Source organism: Odocoileus virginianus, chromosome 2 (genome assembly GCF_023699985.2).
Source record: "Odocoileus virginianus isolate 20LAN1187 ecotype Illinois chromosome 2, Ovbor_1.2, whole genome shotgun sequence".
Lineage (NCBI taxonomy): Eukaryota > Metazoa > Chordata > Mammalia > Artiodactyla > Cervidae > Odocoileus > Odocoileus virginianus.
In genome coordinates, this window is record NC_069675.1 from 11,320,590 (window position 1) to 11,327,678 (window position 7,089).

Here is a 7,089-nt window from a genome sequence, read left to right on the forward strand (position 1 = left end):
TGGGAACAAGCCAACAGCTGACTGAGGATTTTGTGGGAAGGCCCTGAGGAAGGTGCAAACCAATCCTCTAGGAGGGTCAGGCCTGCTGGGAGGCCCATAGGGAAAGAGACACAGAAGGATGGAGGAGCAGGAGAGGGCAGAAAGCTGGACAAAGGGGTGAGTTGAAACTCTGCCGAGGGACCCTTTACAAAGCGGGTGCTGAATGCAGCACCCACTAAGGCCCACTGCAAGGAAATGAGTAGAAAAGGGATTCTGGTAGATTCTCAGCTGCTGATAGCCAGAGGACAGGAGGGAGGCATTGTGGGGGGCGGGGTGGGGGGAGATGCATTCTGGACTGCCTGGGGGCCAGGAGGGACTTCAGAGGGAGAGCTGTGAGCCAAGTAGAGAGGTACCTGGCATTGGCAGTTGTGCAAGGTACCATCCTTGGCAACTCTGCCTCTTTCGGACTCTTCCACAGTCCCTCGGGGCCAAGCCTTGGCCACCTCCGGACAGCTCTGGCTCCTCCATTCCAGGCAGCTCCCAGAGTTCCTGCGGGCGTGAGGCCTGGCTTCTTGTCTGGGACCTCCAAGCATCGTGCACCCTCTGCAGGGAGAAGCTGATGGAGCTGATGGCCTCCCTGCCAGGGGGACCAAGTAGTGGAGGTGTGGTTCATGGTCAGGCAGCCCCGGGTTCCGGCTCCAGGTTGGCCTCAGCATGACTGTGACTTCTAGCTGATCACTTCCTCCATTCACCCATTCATTCGGTCAGGTGTTTATGGAACATCTCCAGCAGCACTTTGCTGTGGCTAAGGCTATAAAATGTCAAGAACAGCATCGCTCGCTGGACTGGGTTAGGTATTGGAGAGACCAGGTGAGGAATGCACCCAGACTCTTCTCCACACGCCTCCTGGGTGTCAGAGGGGCTGCTGCCCACCCCCCCAACCTAGGCACAGGGCCTCCCTAGGAGGGTGGGAGGAGGAAAAAGGACGGGGGAGGGGTCTGTTCTCAAAGTGATACTTTTAGGTCAGGGGCCGCCTGGTCTCTGGGGAATTTGCTAAGAGCCTCACTGGCCACGGCCGCCATCCGGACGGAAATCCTTGACTCTCAGGACAGACTCAAATCCCTCCTGGGAGCTGTTTGTTGTTTTTAGCTAGTTCGGAGGCTCAACTTCTGCCCAGCCCAGAGATCACTGACACTCCAGGAATGTGGCTTCCCCTGGCCCCATCCCCACCCACTGGCCCCTAGAGCCTCCCTCCTCCCACTCAGGCCATGGTTAGGAGGAGAGTCAGAGTGCCACAGAGGAAAGCAGTGATGAGTGACACTTTCCCAAGGCCCTGGGGAGCCCAACCTCATTTTCAGGATGGAGCCTCCCTCGGTCCCCCAGGGCTGCTGCTGCTCCTGCCATCTCACCCATCCCACTGCCCTTGATTAGCTCCCCAAACAGGAAAGACTCAGCGTTCCCTGAAAGGCCTCACCCCCCAGGACCATGCTTCCCTCAGTACCAGATGCGTCTCTCAGGCAGTAGCCCAGAAGTGTTTGTGTCTCACTCCGAGGAAGCTGCTGGCAGCCTGTCCAAGGTCAGAGCCTGGCTCCTTCTCGACAAGGACAGCTCCTCAACCGGAGCTAGGATCTGGAGATCCCACCTCGCTCCAGTTCCCTGGGCCTTGCAGAGGGGTGAAGAGAAGGAAGGAGAGAACAACATGGGGAAAGAGAAGGTGTACAAATGAGGAGACAGACATAGGCATCAGACACCCCTTGAAGACCCCCACCCAAATCCAGCAGGGAAATGAGGGCAGGGGGCTGCCATCAGTCCCTGGCTGGCTCTCAGCCTCTGCACACGTGTGCACGCAGAGGGACGGGCAGTACAGCAGGGCCCTCCCTCTTTTCCAGAGGCTAGCTGCAGGAAGACACTGGAGATGTCAGTGAGCCGGCAGCTGCAACGCCGAAGACAGCTGGAGCCACCAGAGGCTTTAAGTAGGGAAATGGATATTCAGCCATCACCAGAGCAGAGGGTAGTGTGAACAGGCAAGACTGCTGGGGAGACCGGGGAAGAGACCTCTGTGGCAGTCAAGGTGAGGGACGAGGGACCTGGACCAAGTGGTGGGATGGGATGGAGAGAAGTGAGGAGGGTCAGGACTGCTTAGCTCCTGCTGATTCATGTGGAAAGGATGGCAGAGGAGAGTCCAAGATGGCCCTGGATTCCTGGCTTTGTTAGTTGAGGACATAGATAGTGGTGCCATTTCTCAGAGCTAAGGAACAAAGAAGGAAGAACAAATTTGCAGAGAAGATGATGCATTCTGTTCTGCAAGTTATTAGAGGTTCCTATGAGACAACCAAGTCGAGATGTCAGAAGTCAATTGGGAGTGCCTGTCTGGAGTTCAGGAGGCAGGCGGGGTATCCAATCCCAATCCATGTAGATAGGCATGTTGTCCATTTATTGATTCCCTGGTGGCTCAGATGGTAAAGAATTAGCCTGCCACTGTAGGAGACTGGGGTTCAATCCTTGGATTGGGAAGATCCCCTGGAGAAGGGAATGGCAACCCACTCCAGTATTCTTACCTGGAGAATTCCACGGACAGAGGGGCCTGGCAGGCTACAATCCACAGGGTCACAAAGAATCAGACACTACAGAGGGACTAACAATTTGACTTTTCACCTGGAGCTAAAGGAACAGAGGCAACCACCCGGGGGGAGCATGTAGAGGGAAAAGAGGAAGACCTGGGCAGGAACCTCCAGGGGTCCCCATCTGTGAGGACTGCAAAGAAGCTCAGCCCCAAGAAAGGGATTGTGGGCTGAACTATGTCTCCCCAGTATGTTGAAGTCCCAACCTGCAATATCTCAGAATGTGACTCCATTTGGAGGTACAATCCTTAAAGAGGTAATTAAGTTACAATGAGATCAGTTAGGATGGGCCCAAATCTCACCTGTATGACTCCTGTCCTTATAAGAAGAGGAAATTCAGACAGAGTCACACATAAAGGGCGAACACCAGGTGAACATGAAGACACCATCTGCAAGCCAAAGAGAGAACCCTCCGAAGAAAACAGCCCTGCTGGCACAGTGAGCTTGGATTTCTAGCCTCTAGAACTATGAGAAAAAAAAAATTCCTATTGTTTAAGCCACCCAGTCGGTGGTGCTTGTTGTGGCACCCCTAACGGACTAATACAAGAAGAAAGAGGAGGATGAGTGGTATCCCAGACGACAAGAAATGAGAATGCAAGTAGGAGAGGTTGTCCGGGTGTTTAATAGATGCTGAGAGTTGAAGGAAAATGAAGACCGAGGTGTGTCTCTTGGAAAGACCTGGAGAGAATGGTCTCAGTGGAGTGTGGTCATGGCCACAGATGTCCATGGGTTGAGAACTTAGCAGGACTCCCACTGACTGCCAGGATCACATGGGGGTCAAGGGAGGGCTTTAGGAGGGAGACTCTTGGGCGGGTCAGCGCTCTAAAGGATTAGAGTGAAAGAGAGTGTGAAGGCAGGGAAGGGGAAGAACCACCCAGAAGTGAGGTCCCCAGGGTGGCAGGGAATGGTAACAAGGGGAGGAGAGAACAGGTTGGATACAGGAGGTGTGGGTCTAAGGGCGGGAAGCTGGTGGGGCATGGAGGCTAGCTTCCCTGGCCCCTCCAGATCCACCCTGCAACCTTCTCCACCCACAGGCCGTCCCAGGAGGCTGACTCATACAGACTTGCTCTCTGGCTTCCGCCACTGGGAGTCACCGGAAGGAGACTGGAGGATCAGAGGAGAGCGAGACTGGAGCTTTCCCCTCCGAACCCCCTGCAGTCTGTGGGCCTTGTGCTCCTGAAGTCCATAGCTCCTGTTTGGGGCTCCCTCCATCCAACTGTCCTCTTAGGCTCTGGCACTTGCTCCTGCGCTTGCTTGGCCTCTTCAGGCCTGAAGGCCACATGGGTTCCCAACTGTTGCTAGTCCTGGGGTCCTGCAACATCTCTTGTTGGTTTCCCAAAAGGTGTTACTTCTCCTTTATTTAACTCTCCTCAAAGTGCTCCATTTGAAGAGACCATCTCTTTCCACTGGGCCCCTGGCTGATACGAAGGTGCTCCCTTCTAGTGCTTCTAGATGGAAGTAAGTTCCTCTGCTGAGGGTAAGGGGGAAAGGGGTTTGGGGGAGAACCTTGGGGAGAGGTTTGAGACACCCCATGGAGAACAGGAATGGACCTATAAATGGGGTGAAATCTCAGCGGAAGGGCGCCATGTAGCTCACTGGTCCGATGGTCTCACGGATTCAGTTGCCAGGGCAGGTGGGAAAACGGGTTCAAGCAAGTGTGTGGTTTCTCCAGGCACAACTAAGGAATGGCAGGACCAGGGGATGTCAGAGAGAGGATGGAGGGGCCATGAGGTGAGAGCACGGATGGAGAGGAAAATCATGTGAGTGACAGGAAAGAGCATGGGGTCTGACAGGAACAGACATCTGAACGTGGGATCGGAAAGCAGGTGGGATTCTGGGCTCTGATTTGCCCAAAGAGTGGGTGGTGGTGAGGGACAAAGGGGGTGAGAGGTTGGGGTGCTGGATGGGTTGTCCGTGTAGACCCTCAGGTTTTAAGAGGAGGTTCAGGATGTCTGGGAGGACCAGGGGCCAGGAGCCACAGTCTTTGACAAATGAGGGGGCTTACTGGGACCTGCAGCCAGTCACCCACACACGCCCCCATGGTCATAGTCACATGCAGCACGCCCACAGCCCCACCAGACACTCCCAGACACCCTCGCACGCACTCACCCTCACACGCGCCCCAGACAGCAGATGGGGCGCTCGGTAATTGGTTAAACCTGTTCCCGATGTCTGGCTCCGCTCTGGCAGCGCCTGTCTGACGGGAAAGCTGGCTGGGCCCCGCACCGCTCAGCCTGCTGGCCTCCTTGCCCCTCCCCGGGGGGCTGCCCTGCACAGCGCCCCCAGAGAGGCCGGTGGGGCCCGGCCCGGCTCCCTTCCAGTTTATGAGTGAGGATTCCATGAAGCCCCACAGGAAGCGATCCCAGCACCGGTAGGGAGGAGCCCAACCATGGCTGCAGAGAGCGGAGGGACCAGGCCCGGAAAGTCCCAAGGATAAGGGGGCATGCCGAGATCACGCCCTGGACGGGAGGCACGCCGCACAGGCCACCAGGCTTGAGGACAGCTCCCTGCATCCCCTCCGCCTCAGCCACATGCCCCTGGGGCTCTCAAGGTGCTGTCAGTAGGGGCCTGTGAGCCCATCGGCCCCGGAGGCCAGCCCGACCGAGGGCTGCGACTGAGTCAACTTGCCCAGGGAAGGCCTGTTGAACGGCCCTGTCCGGCCGGCCAGCCTTGTCCTGATCCTCACCTCCGCAGGGCCCTGATCTCCAGGGGGAGGCGTGGTTGGGGGAGGGAAGGGAGCATCATTCCTCCCTGCTTCTCCCCTTCCCGCTGCATCTGTGTCTCTTCGAGAGAGACTTTGGTTTGTTCCCTGGAGAGGGCCCAAAAACTCCCAAATTAGCAAACCTGGCAAGCCCACAGCTCAGAAAATAGTTCATCCTGATTCCATGTTTTTCAGGCTCACAGAAGCCTTTATTAATGAAGTCACAACACCAATATTTACCGTCTGCGGGGAGAGGCACAACATGGGGCATGGATGGGAGTGCGCGGGGACTCCCGCCCCGCCCCCTGCAGGCCTGGCCCGGGAAGATTGGCAGGTTTCCTTGAGTCCTTTCCAGCCCTTTATGGGGATGACAGGGGTGCTCTGCTGTGATCTTCCTGCATCCCCTCCCCCACCAAGTGAGAGAGGAAGAGTTTACCCATTCCTCCACCCCTAGTGAGGCAAAAAAAAAAAGCCAAAACAATGCCTCCTCTTCTTACCTTCACCCCACCTGCACATACATGCTCCCCAGAGGTTATCCTACCTGTCTGGGAGTGAGAGTTCACTGTGAGATTCAACTTAGACTTAACCCAGGTTAGGACTTTCAGGCTGTGAGGGAAGCATTTTCCTGGTTGATGTTTGGGAGGGAGGCATTGGGATGGAATGTGGCCCTTAGGTTTCTGGCATTGAGTGGACCCATGAGAGACACTGACAGGCCCCAGCAATAGGACCTTCTGTGCTTGGATCCCTTTGTGTGCCTCAAGCAACAAAGCTTGGCCTTTGACATCTTCTCAATGACTTCAACATTGATCAACCCCCCAGGACATTCTAGGTGCCAAGAATAGGATAAGGAAAGGCACAGCACAAGCAAAACCCCTAGCTCACTGGGCGACACAGATGACGTGGGTGAGACGGAGGCAGACGACACCAGGGGCGAAGGAGGAGAGGCCGAGGGTGGGAAAGAAGGGAGCACAGTGGGAGGCTTAGGACAGCGGCAATGTGCTCCTATTTGGGCTTGAGGAAGAGAGCCCTAGGCACAGCACAGCTCCTTTGAAGTGGGCCTCATCCTGGATATCCACACAAAGCTCATTATGCCTCCCACTCCTCCCCTCCCCACCCAAACCCCTGGGATCCGTCTACACAGTATCCCAAGGTAGAAGAAACCTTGGTTGTTGGCAAAGGTGGGCAGTCCTGGAGGAGAACAGGTTGGGTATGAGGTTCTGGGGGGCATGGGGTGCAGCAGGCAGCTTGCTCGTGGGTCTGCAGCTCAGCAGAGGTCAGCTGGTGGCATTGACCTGGAACCAAAGAGAAGGCCCAGGCAGAGGGCACAGTGAGGCAGGCAGGCGGGGCACGGACCCACCCTGGTGTGAACAGAGGGAGGCAGGCGGGGCACAGACCGACCCTGGGTGGACAGAGGTGACAGGATAGGGATAAGAGTGGGGAGGACTCAGAAAGGCAGGAAGAGGCATCAGAGGTACCGGAGTAAAGGCGGGGGGTGGGGGGTGGGGGGGAAGCCTAGGAGGGAATGGCCACAAGATGGAGAGCCAGATGGGAGGCGTTGAGTTTGGCCACAAGGGGGTGGCAGTAACCATGGTTGGTGACAGTCTTCAATATCCGCCCAGTGGTGAGGCAGAGGTGGGGAGCAGGGGGTGTGGAGCACGTGGGAGATGGAGAGGTAGAGGGCCGTCTGGCCATGGTCAGGGCCAGAGGTATTGGGTACAGGTTACAATTAGAGGTTTTCTCAGGATGAAGGAAACCTTGCTGTGTGACAAGCAGGAAAGACAAGTGAAC

General features: G+C 56.3%; 1 long non-coding RNA gene across 1 annotated transcript; it reads left to right on the forward strand.

Moving 5' to 3' along the window:
- The first annotated feature begins 11 nt into the window (after positions 1-11).
- LOC139037071 (uncharacterized) lies at positions 12-4,009 on the forward strand. Its single transcript, XR_011489863.1, has 3 exons — positions 12-156; positions 1,869-2,050; positions 3,635-4,009. It is a non-coding gene; the product is annotated as an uncharacterized lncRNA (long non-coding RNA).
- Positions 4,010-7,089: the final 3,080 nt, after the last annotated feature.